Source organism: Bidens hawaiensis, unplaced genomic scaffold (assembly GCF_021521415.1).
Source record: "Bidens hawaiensis isolate Kalapana, Puna unplaced genomic scaffold, B.hawaiensis_p1.1 tig00018246_1, whole genome shotgun sequence".
NCBI classification, from domain to species: Eukaryota; Viridiplantae; Streptophyta; class Magnoliopsida; order Asterales; family Asteraceae; genus Bidens; species Bidens hawaiensis.
This window is the reverse complement of record NW_027492762.1, coordinates 180872-196123: the sequence shown is the minus strand read 5'-3', so window position 1 is coordinate 196123 and position 15252 is coordinate 180872. Positions and strand designations below refer to the sequence as shown.

General features: G+C 40.5%; 1 protein-coding gene across 1 annotated transcript in view; it reads left to right on the top strand.

Moving 5' to 3' along the window:
• The window catches only part of LOC143555688 (serine carboxypeptidase-like 42), a 255347-nt gene that overhangs the window by 110022 nt on the left and 130073 nt on the right, over positions 1-15252 (top strand). The window lies entirely within an intron of this gene.

The window sequence follows — 15252 nt, the reverse complement described above, 5'->3', positions numbered from 1 at the left end:
ATTATTTAGCTTGAAGAACACGATTACATAAACACTAATGATCACAAACACTATGAAAAACACGATTAACATAGAATCACGATTCGCGATTAAGAAGGCAAGTATTCAATAGGATACATATGTGTATCTTACCCTTTGATATATATACGTAACTTACGTGTATTACATATTTAAACTAAATTAGACAACCGTGTAAAATAAGAAAAAAAAAACCATGTTTCATTTTAAAATCAACTTCCATATTTACTGCCCAGACCTCACATCATATTACTGTTTTCAAATTTTCAATTAAAAAAAAACTCTTAATTATAAGGCCCATTTCTACATTCTATTATCAACTTTCATTTAGGCCTAATTCTCATTACTTCAGCCTATAACTAATTGGGCCTAATTAATTTATTGTTCATTTCCACAAGTAAATACATTAATCATTAGAGGTACCTATGGGAAAAGCCCAACATGAAACTTTATTTTCAAAACCATGAAGATTCATGATATTAAATAACTTACGAATGACCCCTGACTAACCGGACTAGTGGTATGGTGTCCCCCTTACAGATGTAATGTTGCAGGTTCAAATCCTTGGAAGTTAAGGTAAATGTGAAATTCTACTATTCAGGGAAAAATAATAATAAAAAAACCTTACGAATGACTCGAGCTATTTGCATGTGCATTAAAACAATGCAAAAAAAGAAGATCAAACACAACTATATATGATATATCATACAAGAATCTTTATACTTTATAGTACATTAGGCTACATAAAAGAAAATAACAATGTGGCACATGTGGTAATTATGATGAAAAGGAAGGGTACATTGGTAATTTACCAAGTTGAGATACCTCTTGGATACATTATTAAAGACCTTTCGGGTACATTATTTTTTAAAGAAAAAAATGGATAGAGAACAAGAAGAGATGCAATTTCTAGGCCTCTTTGGCATGCATCTTAAAAGAAAGCTACAAAATCATCAAATCATGGAGAAAAATCTTTTGCCAAATTAAAGTAACACTTATCCTTCCTCTAGCCTTCATCTTCCTAGCACATCTTGAGATCTCCAATTTAATATTTGAAGAAATTGATCAGACCGAATCCGAAAAGGTTTCCACACGTCCCGGTACAAAAAGACACGCCAACACACTCTCATCTGAATGGATCAAGTTTTGTCTCTTCAAGTTTGCCTATTTCACTACACTATTCATTCTATCCCTTTTGTCGAAGGCTGTAGTCGTCTACACGGTTGCATCTATCTACACAAGACGCGAGCTGACTTTCAAGAAAGTCATGAGCGTCGTCCCAAGAGTTTGGCTAAGGCTCATGATCACTTTCTCGGTTATGCTTTCAGCTTTCTTACTTTACAACATATTATTTTTATTATCCGTATACTTTTCTTTAGGGGTTTTGCCTGATAACGCGTTTGTGGGCTTCCTTTTTATCGTGGTCTTGGTCATATACGTGATGGTGTTTGTTTACATGACCGTGATTTGGCAACTAGCAAGCGTGGTCTCAGTTCTAGAGAGCGCTTATGGGATAAAAGCAATGACAAAAAGCATATATTTGATTAAGGGAAACCGTTCAGTTGCTATTACGATTTCCTTTATGATGAATATGTGGTTCGTATTCTTACAATACGCATTTGAATTGTTAGTCGTGGAAGGGGGCTCGTTGGAGGCATGGACGAGGGTCATGTTGGGTGTTATGTGTCTCATAAATCTTTTAACATTGTTCCTTTACGGGCTTGTGATACAAACAATACTCTATATTGTTTGCAAATCTTACCATCACGAAAACATCGATAAAGGGGATTTGTCGGATCATCTTGAAAGTTATCTCGGAGATTATGAACCGCTGATCGGGAAAGAAATTCAACTAGAAGAATATCGTGTCTAAACTTTTATTGTATTGTGACATCCTTTTCATATTTCATATAGGCACGGAATATGCATAGTTATATGCAAACTCCTATTTTAAGTGCAACATAAATATTTTACTGAATATGTTAAGATATAATTATTGTTATTATTGAGTTTATTTAAATGATAATACAATTATAATAGGATTATTATTTATATCCAACAATGAGTCTTAGACAATCCGTAGTGGTTCTAGCAAAAAGTGAAAAATGCCATGTCCCGTCGCTACTAAAAAACGCATAATGATTTCAATTGAAAGTTAAATAAAGAATATATATCTCTACTATATATAATACATAACTCATAGGCAAATTAAGATACTTAGGATTTAAAGGATTTACAAATATTACAACACATGGTACAACATACCAAGCATAATGAAGAAGGACAATATAATCTTTAAAGCATATAAATATCACGTGCAATTAAATTGATTAAAAATAGTTATAATTTTGATCCCTTAACTTTAATTATATTTTGTAAATATAAATAATACTTACAACCTTTACCCTAATCTTTTATCTGTATATTCTTTTTATTTTCACTTTTAATCCAACTTCTCCCCACTATTTTTAAACGGTTATAACCTTTTCATACGCTAATATTTTTTTAAAAACATTACACCATAAAAACGAGTATTTTATTATGTTTAAATTGAGTATGATATTGCCATAGTTTTTTTAGTTAAAAAACAACATTTTATGTAGAGATATTTGTGATTCGGTTTTGATGATTTTTAAGTTAAACTGTGAGCTAGACCGTTACAACGTTACTAATGTTTTTTTGTCTTCGAAACAGAAAACCAACCCTTTGAAAATTGAAAATCGGCTGGCCAAAAGTTAAAGAAAAAAATCAACCGTGAAATCAAACCAGTTACCTGTTTGAATGGTTTCACGGTTTCAGACCAGATGAAACTAGACCCTGTTTCCCGCTGCATCGCGCGGGCACCCACCTAGTATCTATAATATATATAAACGAAACCTCTAAAATCCTACGTGTCGCGAAGTGGTCGCTTCCTCTTTTTATGGAGCCACTAGATTGCTTGATTTTTAAATGGAGTGTCTTATTGATTTAACCCAAATTCATGGGTATGGGTCTTACCAAAACCAGATAGCTCTTAAACGGGTTATAACATCTTATTAAATTAAAAATTAATCTTACAAATTATTTGATATGAAAATTCTATAAAATATGGATATACTAAAATTTAATATCCAATTTAAAAAGAAAAAGATATTATTTATAATTAATAAACAATTTTATAGTAAAAAACATAAGCGGGTCATGGGTCACCAAATTCAGATAGCTTTTAAACAGGTTATAACATATCATTTATTTATGAAACCCTTTAATCATCAAACCCTAAGTATATTATTAACTTCCTTACAATAAAGAAAATTAAAATCCAAAAAATAAATATTAAAAAACGAAAAATATAAAATAACAATTCTCTCAAACAATCAGATTGCTTTATTTGTAAATGAAGGTTTTTTCACGCATTTGACCTGAATTCACGGGTAAATGTCTCACTAAACCCAGATAGCTAATAAACCGAATTATAGCATATCATTTATTTGTAAAACCATTTTATCATCAAACCTCAAGTATATTAATTATTAACTTTCTTACAATAAATAAAATTAAAATCCAAATATACATATATAAATATTAAAAACGAATAATATAAAATAACCCCCGTAATACGGGGGATAAAATCTAGTGTGTGTGTGTATATATGTATATATATATAAGTGTGAGGTGCTATGAGTTTATCGTCCCATACCAATTAAATAAACAAAGAATTGACCCCTCTCCACGCCTCAAAGAGCAACGCGTCTCTTTAAGAAGATGCGCAATTGTGTAGCAGCGTGACGGTGGTGAGGTGGCATGGAGACAACACTGCACTACACATGCTAATAGCTTTGCTGGGTAATTAGGTGTTTTAGTAGCCTGTTTTTCTCGTTTTTACATCAACCGTTTTTTACTATTATTTGCTCGACATGAAATTAAATATTTGTTACACATTGCCATTAGTCCATTACCCGAAACATGAATAAAGCAATTCTGATTGTAAGATTCCACACGATCAGTTTTTATCTTAAAGGTTACATAACGAAAAGAATGGCTCGAATAAGTTTACATATTTTTTTTAACATTAATAGCCATTTGCTACTTAAGTATTATATATTGGCATTTTTCCATTAATATAAATAATAAAGTTAAATAATAAGGTCTCTTTTGAGATCTTTTAAATGCTTGAAAAATATAAGAGTTTAAAGAATTAAGTATATGATTTGTCTGACTTTGTGAAAAGTTGATGCATTTAAGGTAATGATTATTATGTGTCGAATAGTATCTCGATTAACTGACTCAGTGTGTCAATGTCAAGTGATGGGACGATGGCAATAGAAGATGATGAACATAACTTGTAAGGGGTTATACGAGGGGAAAGGCTTTCAACTTTAAAGATTGATGTTGAATATCTTAAGCTAATCACGAGCAAGTTGGATAATGCGCGAGGCAGGCCAAATTTGTTTATGTATCCCTTGCGTTGCAGTTATGCATTACTATGAAATCTTGATTGACATATAAAACATTAAAAATATAAAAAACAACATTTGTTCGGTCAGTAAAACCCGAGCGTTGTCGGTTCTGGGGGCTACGACGGTGAGTCGTAAAACTCGGGTGTTGTCCGCTTTTCCCATGAAGAGCTCACAAATTTGTTTTTGGTTGCCCAGGTGTAGACTCCCAGGAGGTCACCCATCCTGCTACTACTCTCATCCGAGCACGCTTAACTGTGGAGCTCTCCTCTCATCCACTGCCATTAAGCCCTAAACGCGTTGGTGATTTAAGAGGCGGGATATTTACTTATGAACCAAGAATCTCTCCTGTCTACGGCCAATGTGGGATTTGCCTAGGGTGTTACACGTTGCAACGGCGAGTCGACGCGAATTTGGTCAGTTTCGGTTACGATCTTTATGATTCCGGAAGTAAACAAAAAGGTCGGCAAAACCCAGACGTTGGTAAAGCCTAATATTGTCTGTCCCCAGGTATTTCAATGACGAGTCGAGGTGAATAACAGTTTAATTATTAAATTTGAAAAAAAAAATGACGTGAACCACTTTGATGCCGCCCAATAGAGGCTTAACGGCACCAAAGTTATCAATTATATATATGTATAATGTATTTTGTTGGCAATTAATATGACACAATCATCATTTTGAATTATTTAACAACCATATTAAATGAGCATTCATATTATAGGTTACTACTATTATATGTCTCAACTCTAAGAATAAACCGTGTAATTTCACATTACACAACACTAAACCTGTAAGTGAACCAAGCATTCAGTGACCTAATCGGTGGAAGTTTGTTTATTCCATAAACGAAAGAACATGAACTTTGTTTGACAATATCCGTTTTCTTTTTTAGTTATCTTAGCCACACCTCATTTTATCTCAATTACTATACTTTGTTATACTTTACACAAAAAAAATGCTTGCCATATAGAGTTACACAAATTTGTTAGTCGATAAACTTTCCACTTTATTCATAAGAATGTTGAATGCGAATCTTAAAAATAGAAACCCATTCATCAACCATGTGAATGGTCCCAAGAATATTGGTTGCATTACTTGTAAGGGTTGGTGGTGGTTTTGTATCATGTAAAGAGTAACATATAAAACTTGCTTTTTATAGATGCATAAGGAGATATGAACCTACAATTCCTAAGTGCTTTAGACGATCTTCACATACACTATACACAATACAAAAGTCATACTAATAAATGAGAACCAGCCATTATACAAAAGTCACGCTTAGTTGATAGCGAGAGCTTTAAAATTCATGTTTTGAGTGGATTGTGAGAACCAGAATCATTATAACGGTGATCACTCCTCACCAGGGCGTAAAACCAACCTTGACAATTAACGGGCACATAAGAAAAATATTTACAACAAACCCGATATGGTAATAACCTTGGAAGCCGTGGGCACAGTCTTCTCCAGATCATCACCCGATTTATTCTTAGCAAGTTGCCTAACAAAGAGCAAGTACCAATGTCCCGAAAGGTACATGGCTATAATCACTAAAGGATATGGCTACAACAAGTCGTTGCTATACGGAGCGAAAATTTCGTCATATCAGGCCGAATTTCTTCTAATGGTTTTTTCAAGTTAAAAAGAATAATTATAGCCAATTATTAATGTTATTGTTATAGCTTTTGGGATGTTTTCATATGGTTTGAAATATGATGCAATAATAAGTAATTTAGTATCTAGTATCCCCTATGATATTGTGCACTTTAGGTCTTTGATGATATACCAAACTCTTAAAAAGTTTCTTTGTTTCATAGGCCACACATTCTTTAGTGTTTTGGTGTTTTGCTGTTTTACTTAAAAGTCTATTAATTTTTTTAATAGATTGATCCCATTATTTAGATTGATCCTATTAAATTGAGAATCACCAAAAATACATAAATCTTTAACAACAAAAGAGTGTCGATTGCTTGGATAATGGAAAAATTCTAAGGCTTGCGGTTTTTTGGGTTAAAACATGAGTAAAACTATACAATCTATAGAGTGGTTCCAATATGGTGTGACTTTAATTTGATAGCGTTACTTATTGATTTTTTTGATGTTACTAGCATCTTGCTAGAAGCAGTATTTTTGTTTTTCTATTTTTAATATAAGTTATTGTAGCAAAAAACTTAATTAAATTAAATTAAAGAAGGAAGCTTAATGACAAAAGTATTCGTAGTTTCAACCTTCACTATAAATTTGGCAGTAGTAATGCAAACAAAATTGAATATGCCTAAATATGGAAAAAAGTTGTTTAAAATGTGATTGAGTATCTGTTTTAAAAAACAAATTAATTTACATCTTCTGATTAATGTTAGAAAAAAAAAAGATCTTGTAATTAAATCGATTGGTTAGGTGGTTGTTTTTTTACAAAAGATCTTCCTGACATCTTTTGTCTGCAGCGCGCAGACCACACGCAGGCATTGCCCTCTGCAGACTGTTTGTTTTTTGAAGACTTTTCATTAAAAAACGTCTGCGCGCCATCTTGTTGGTGCAGATTTGGACCATAGTCTTCCAACCTCTTCTAAATTCAATATTTCCATCAGATATCAATTAAGTTATTAAGTTTTTGTTAATTGAATTCTTGTTAATTGATTTGTTCAATTGAGTTGTTAATTGATTAGTTTTTTTTTGTTCAATTATAATTTTGCATAATTGTTCAAGTATTATTAGTTTTTAGTTGAAAAAAGTTTGTAGAAAGTTAAGGATTATAAAAAGTCTATAGAAAATTTTTAGTTGAAAAAGGTTTGTAGAAATTTTAAGTTTATGTCATCGACTTGTGAGTTGTTTTAAGCTCGAGTTTTGGCTCGTTTCATTAATTATGTATGAACTATCTACTTTCGAAAACAATTGAAGAAACTTTTTGAGGAAAAATCATTCACGTGGAAAATTCTTAATATAAGTTTTATAATTTGCTAGTTCAGAGGTATAAAATTTGGTTTTATATATTTTTAATTGTTGCCGGATATTTGTGTTTTTGGTATAGAGCTTATATTGAAAGTTTTAGCAGCCTGCAGACGTTAAAAAACAAACAGTCTTCTTTTTGCAGAGTGCAGAGGTTTGATCCACCTGTTCTGCTATAGATGTCTGTAGATATGGTCCGCAGACTGCAGACATTTTACCTCTGAAAAAACAAACAGCACCTTAGTGTTTTATACTTATATTGGTTGGACCAGTCATAACTCATAACATAATAATCTACCTATACTATTAAAGCAAAACCAATCTTCTACATATCATTCAACTAGAGTAGTCAACTAGGATGTCAAGTTACAAATTTAACAAAGTTACAAATTTATAAAATTACTAACAAATTTAACTTTAAATGAGGTTTTTAAATATTTATAAATCATAAAATTTTAGTTATCATTATTTATATCTTATAAATTCATAAGATATGCTATCATTATTTACCCTGTAAGTGTGTAGCAGTTATATAATACGATTAAATAAAATAAAAACATATCCGACATGTTTTGCTAATAAATGATATATTGTGTTTGAATTACTTAACCGAAATTAAAATTTTATTGATGAAGCCAATCTGTACACCAAGTGAAAGGGTCCTGAAGAAACACTAACCAGACCCCGGGCAGATTACTGGTAACCTGGGGGTTGGAGAGCTGTTTCCCACGAGGGGTTAGACCCTTGGAAGATGGTTCTTCTGATAACCTGCAAAACAGACACCGTGAGCTCGTCACTGAGAAGGGGGGGGTTCCTCCTTGTGACCACCCTCCGGCGTGAGAATCAGACTAGATTGCTCTTTAAATATAAAAGTATATTAAGAGATTGCTAGAGCAGATATCAGGTATATATGATAAGATAAGATGTTCTAAGATGATCATACCATTGGGGTATTTATAGCCGAAGGTAGGTTTCCAAGGGGTTTAGCCGGCCCAACACGCTACCAACTGTAACCTATGCACGTGCCCTGCCTGTGAGTGGTGGATAGGTAGCGGCTGACATAGAGCAGGCGTGTCGTGCACTCTTCCTCTTCTGCCAACTACAGGCTAGGCACGTGGTATGGCAGGAGTTGGTGGGTAGGCGGCGGCTATTGGTCACAGTGCTGTGGCGTGCTGTCTGCCATGCTGCTGTCAGTGAGCTGTCGCATTCTTGGTCAGATCTTTTGTCTGTACCTCGTCAGGTATCACACAAAAGATCCTCCATCATACGGACTGGCTCATTTAGGCGGGAGTTTTCCCCCTCCCGCCTTTGCTCATTCCTTCAGGTGACACTGGGGAGAGTTAGGTGCCTTGTGCGTGTAGCCATGCTGCGCGGGTGGCCAGTCCCTAATGGCTTGTATCCGAGGCTGCGGGGACAGGCGGAGTCCTTCACCATTGGGAGGCATTTCCTGCGGGACCAGCTTGCGTACTGCGCGTAAGGACGTTATGTCTCCGAGCATGGTTGGTTCTGCGGAACCAGTTGGTCTTTGCGCAGACGTCCCTGTTTAAGGTGAGTCTTGCGGGTCCAACTGGGCTCTGCTGGGACCTACCTCTTCAAGTCCCCCCAGTCCAATGTTCGTCTCATGCATGTTTAATAAAGTGAGGTGAACTTTTGGACTTAAGCAGAGGGTTTTGAAAAGGGTTTTTGTAAGGTTTTCCATGGGGATTCTTCCCGCGGAAGTCCTTGTCACTTGCAGAAATGCCCGAGTTTCCTGCTTGGTCTTTGGGTATGATGCGGGTAGGTCTATAACCTCCTCGCAAGTCGGGAGCGTTGAGTCCTACTTGTTTAGATTCTCCATGAGGTTTTGGTGGTTTTGAACATAGTGATCAATTATGTTAAAACCACCAATTCCATCCTAGAGCTTCAAACAACGTAGTTCTCGACGTTCCCGCTATGCGGGGATGTTATTTCCGTTTCCGCAAGCATTGCCCAGAAGATCCTTCTTGGTTTCAATTCCCAGCGGAGCGCTAGGTATGTGAAGGGTTTTGCCTTAACACTGTACCAGCGCTCGTCTTACGGTTACTTTACTTCCAAGGTATTCCTGGCGTCAATTCCCTGCGGGTGCTAGGTATGTGAAGGGTTTTGCCTTTACACTGTACCCGCACCCGTCTTATAGTTACTTGGTTGCCGAGGAATATTTGGCTTCAATTCCCTGCGGGTGCTAGGTATGTGAAGGGTTTTGCCTTTACACTGTACCCGCATCCGTCTTACGGTTACTTGTTCACCAAAGTTTACTTGGCTTCAATTCCCTGCGGGTGCTAGGTATGTGAAGGGTTTTGCCTTTACACTGTACCCGCATCCGTCTTACGGTTACTTGTTTGCCAAGGTTTTACTTGGCTTCAATTCCCTGCGGGTGCTAGGTATGTGAAATGTTTTGCCTTCACACTGTACCCGCATCCGTCTTACGGTTACTTGTTTGCCAAGGTAAGGGGTATTTTCCCGCTTTTTTTTTTTTTTTTTTTTTTTTTTTTTTTTTTTTTTTTTTTTTGAATCTTGTCTTCAAATTTTAAATTTGAAATTTGAAGAGTTGGTAGATGGATAAGAACAACCCAATACCTCAAACGTCGTGTGACGGTTTCTTCTGACGGTGTCAGGACGTGCCAGAAGTTATGGCGACATGACATTATGTGGTCATTCCAGTTGCTTTTTCAGGCGCGTGGGCACGGGATTTCGGGCGCGTAGCCGCGAAATCTCTGGCATACGTCCTTGTGACAGATGTTGCCAGCTTGCTTTTGCCACGCGTCATAGTTTCATTGCACCTTTGATTTCTCTCTCTTCCGTATTAAATTCATCGCATTAATTGCGATTACTATATAAAGGGGGAGAGGGTTATTTGCAATTCACACTTTTCACTTTCATCTCTTCTTCTCAAGTAATTTCCGGCGAATTTTTCTGTTCAGTAAAGCATTACCCTGAAATCTCTTTTCATCTTTCTTCCACCATGTCTTCTCATGATGCTGATGACCAGAAGACTGCTGGCGAATGCCAGTGCTCTCTTCCTGTCGATCTGTACCAGTATATCGTCAGGAAGTTCATGCTCGAGTCTCTCGAGCCTGAGTTTCCTGAACCCCACCATACTGTGTACGATGCCCCTAGTGGCAAGATCGGGGTTTATGCTGCATTCTTTGTCTACGGAAACCTTAGGTTTCCGTTGACAAAGTTTGTGTACCGTGTCCTGGAGAGGCACGGTGTGCACCTGACAGAGGTGCACCCCATGGCCATTGCCAAGGTCCGGCACTTTGAGTGGGTGTGCCGGATACTGGGCCTTGAGCCCCTCGTTGACCGTCTGATGACCTTCTACACTTGGAGGTGCATCCAGGGGTGGTACACTCTTACAACCCGTATCAAGGGTTTAAAGATTTGTACCACCGAGCGGAGTCTTCGCTCATGGAGAAGAGAGTTCTTCTTCATATCCGCTCGCGCCATCCCCATCGCCATGAAGTTCAAGAATGGCCAGGCACTTCCGAACCTTCCCGCCCTCAACTACGAGGAGGCGGAATGGTTCTCGAAGATATCCCGGGTCCAGTCCCCGGTTTTCCGTTTTCCGGAGTCGGCGATGGTGATGCTGGGGATGAGCCGGGTGTGGAAGGCGGCGAATGCGGATAAGGTTCCGATCGTCCTTGAATATGGTTCGAACTCTGTCCCTTATGGTACGTCTTGTTTCATTTTGCTGACTTCGATTTTTTCTAACTTTCTTGTTGATTTCAGAGGGGAACGATCTTCAGTCGCTCCTGAACCCGCGGGAGGAAGATGGTCCCGCGCGGATGGGTACTCGTGCTCTGGACGAGAACGAGTTGCCCATCTTAGAGCAGACCGCGGGTCGGTTCGTGGAGGTTTACCCGCCAGGCCAAGAGATCCTGAGCCACCGACGGCCAGGTAAGCCTATCTTCTACCCTGAACCTCTCAATGCTGTGCCTGCTGCTGGAGTTGACATTTCTTCTTCTGAGGAATCCGCAGAAGGTCCTCCACTGGTGCGGAAGAAAAAGGCTGCCGTCGGGAAAGGCAAGGAGAAGGTGGCCTCTACGGCCGACCCGGTAGTCCTATCTGACTCGGAGTCAGATAGTGCAGAGGTGGCGGGGAAGCCCGGTGGTGAGGAGACCACCGCTCCGGAGGCTGTAGCTGTTACCTCCGGGGAGGCAGCGACGACGACGGTTACCGGTGTCAAGAGGCCGGCTCCATCGGGTTCGCCCCCGCTCGTCCGTACGTTCAAGCTCAAGAAACCCCGTAAGTACCCCCATAATTCTTGTCTAGATTTGTTGTTTCAAATAAATTTTTCTAACACTTTTGCTTGTGCAGGTGTGGATGCTGACGCATTCCAGGGTGGAGTTGGAGCAAGTATTCCCCCGCCAATGAGGGAAGGCTCGGTCAGCCTTCCCGAGGCGTCGACCCAGGCGTCTGCGCCTGCTTCCGTTGGTTCCAGCCTTCCTGAGGCTGTTCCAGCTGAGAAGGTGTCTCCGCCGGCCGTGAGTGCAATTTTTACAGCATCTTTCACGGAGCCGGCGGTTACTGTTGCTGAGGAGGCGACGCCAACAATGGCTACCACAGCGGCTGCCACTATACCTGCGCCACCGGCACCGACGGCCGGACCATCAGGTACGCGCCGGGCTTCCCGCCGATCTATGCCACCTTCCCGTCTGCCTGACCTGTTGGATGGATTTCCTTTAGGTTCAGGTGATGGGTTTGGCGGCTATCGGCCTGTTATTGACCCTACAGGTACGTAGGGTTCTTTTTCCTTTGTATATTTTTGTCATCTTTTCCTAACTGCCTTTGTTTCTTTTGCAGTGTCGGATTCCAATGAAGTGTATGTTCCAAGATGGAACATACGCCGAGGAACAACCCTTCGCACCCCTGTGGAGTGCGTGGATTGGGCTCGCCACGCTGCTCCTCATGGTGCGTTGGGGGAAGCCATGGCTAGCTACCAGGAGGGTAGGCTAACCAATGAGCTTCGGGTTCTCCAAGCCCGGATGCAGCCCCGCGTCGAGCTGCTTTGTCGTGAAAACGACAAGTTAAAAGCAGCTCGCGCCAAAGAAATATCTGAGACGCGGGCTCTGCGGGAGGAGAACCGGCAGTTGGCCGCTGCCGCCGCCGAGAAGGAGAGAGCATTCAAGGCCCTCGCGGTTGAAGTCCAGGCGCGACTCGAGGCCCGCTCCAAGGCTGCCCAAGCTGTGAATGAACAGCTTCGGCTGGCTAAGGAGACTGCGCGAAACTCAACTGAGAGGGCTGCCAAGGCTGAAGCTGTTGCTGAGCCGCTTCGCGAAGAGAATGAGCAGCTTAAATGCAAATTAAAGGCTCTTCAGCATGCTCATGACGCCTTGGCAATGGAAGATGCCAAGAAGCTGCAGGAGATCCTTGACCAGAGGGGGGTGCTTGACCGCACTGAAAGGAAACTCAAAAGCGTCGAAGAGGCTGCCGCCAAGGAAGTTCAACTTGCCAACCTTGATAAAAGCGGAGCCGAACGTGCTTACAAAGAAAGTCAAGCTACCCTCCAATGGCTGCTTCGAGAAGCGTTGCCTCAGGTATCTTTATCTTCTTCTTTACGCTTTCCGCTCGTAATTAGAAAATGTTCTAACTTGTATTCTTTTGTAGGTTGTGCGTCGGGTCCTTTCAGAGACCTCTTATGACGATGCGATGAGCGCAGCCCTCAACGCTTCTCATGAGGATGGGGAGAAGACTGGCTTCCTGCTTGGTCTAGGGTTTGCTGAGAGAGGCTTTCCGCCCTCCAACTTCCCTTTATTCAATGTTAATACTGAAGCTGCTTATGACCAAGCTGTGAACCAGTACGCTGCCTTCCCGCATCCAGTGGTGGAGAAGGTGAATGAAGCTGCTGCTGCTGATGATGGGTTAAACATCCTTAAGGCTTTCCTTGGGCAGCCGCGCTCTGACAGTGCTGGTCCAAGCGGAGGTGGCCCTGAAGCCTGATCCTGAAGATCCCTTCCCACTGCTAGGATAGACTTAGCTTTGTATAGATTTCTTTTAGGCGGGTAGTTACCCGGCCACTGTTGTAATATATCATTGAAATATACGATTGTTATTCCTTTCATTGGATTCTTTGCTTTATAAACTTATGACTTGCATACTTAGTTTAAAATAGCAATTTTCCAAGTGTTTAGAATAAGTTAACCTGTGAACGTGGTTGATGGGTTAAAGTTTTGCTTCCTCTTTCGTGATTGTGCGGGTAGACCCGTCACTTGCACTTAGTAGGATGGCATAACTTTACCCATATCTGACCTGCGTGTAGGTTTACCTGTTGAGGATAAGTTAACCTTTGAACGTGGCTGATAATAGGTGTGAAGTTTTGCTTCCTCTTTCGTGATTGTGCGGGTAGACCCGTCACTTGCACTTAGTAGGATGGCATAACTTTACCCATATCTGACCTGCGTATAGGTTTACCTTTTCCTCTTAAGAATTTTGAACCGTCCCACGCGCGGTTGTTGATAGGTTGGTGCAGTTCCCTCGAATGATTCATGCGGATAGACCAGCACTTTCATATGGTAACTTTTTTCCCCTTCAACTGACCTGCGTGAAGGTTTATCATGCTTTTTGGGTTCGTGCGGGTAGGACCGCCTTCCCATGCAATGACGTTTTTTGTAATTATGCGGTGAAAACCGGCATATTAGTGTGTACAAAAGTATAAATGTAAATCATCAGCTTCGACGTTTGAAAGAGAATCATTTCCATTAGAAGTGGCTCTTGGCCTTTTCTGTACAAATTGGAATTGATTACATGCAAACTGTGTAATTGAACTCCCTTCCATGTTGGGACAGGAGTGCCATCGAGCCGACACGCACCTGTTTCGGGATCTCGTTCTTTACGCAGCATGTAGTCTCCATATTGAAGCTGATTTTTTATTCGTGTTTACCCCAGCCATGGTTCCACACGCACCTGCCTGCCTGCTTAGCTTTTATTTCGCCACGAGGTGCGCGAGCGTCCCATCTCTGACGAATGTTTCGACCATGTCTTTTACGTCTATGCATTCTTCAGTGTTGTGGCCTTTTGTTCTGTGATAGTCACAGTACTTGCTCCGATCAGCATCGTGACGATGTCGGATTACTGGAGGCTTTGGCCATGGGAGCTCTTCAGTAGCAAATATGTCAGTGACGCTTTTGGTAAGTGGCGTCCATCTGGAGTTCCGGTGCAGCTTTACATTATCCCTATCACCCAATCGGTGCTGTAAGCCGGATGAGGTGTCAAAGTTTACCCTTGACTGCCAAATGCCTTGCTTCCGTTTTTTGTTCAATCGGGCGGTGAGGACGTTGTCCTCTCTCGTCCTCTGGGTGTAAAGGTTTGTGCTCTGCGGAAGGTCTCTACCCAATTGCTTCTCCGTTTCCGCATAGCGTTTGGCTGCTGTCATGATGCCATCCCATGTGGATGGCATTCCATCTTTACCCGTTAGGGTGCGGATAAGCTCTGGGTCCTGCGCGCCCTGGATGAAGGCTGCGCGAACAAGATCCTCGCTGATATTGCCCAAACTTAACTTCTTTGAGTTGAAGCGAGTGATGAAGTTTGGCAGAGATTCATCTTCTTCCCGTATGCATTTGAGGATTGTCCATTGCTCCTCGGTATACTTTCGCTGCTGGCTGAAGTGTTGGCTAAACTTCTGCTGGAAGTCTGCCCAGTCGTAAATGTGGTTAACCGGTAAACGATCAAACCAAACCCTAGCAGCCCCCACCAGCGTCATTTGAAACATGTAACACCACGTGGGTTCCGTCCAGGTGCTGACGGTTGCCCCTGCTATGAACCTGTTCAAATGGTCGTCTGGGTCAGATATACCATCATAAGTGCCTATGTTGGGCATTTGTTTGGCACTTTTTGG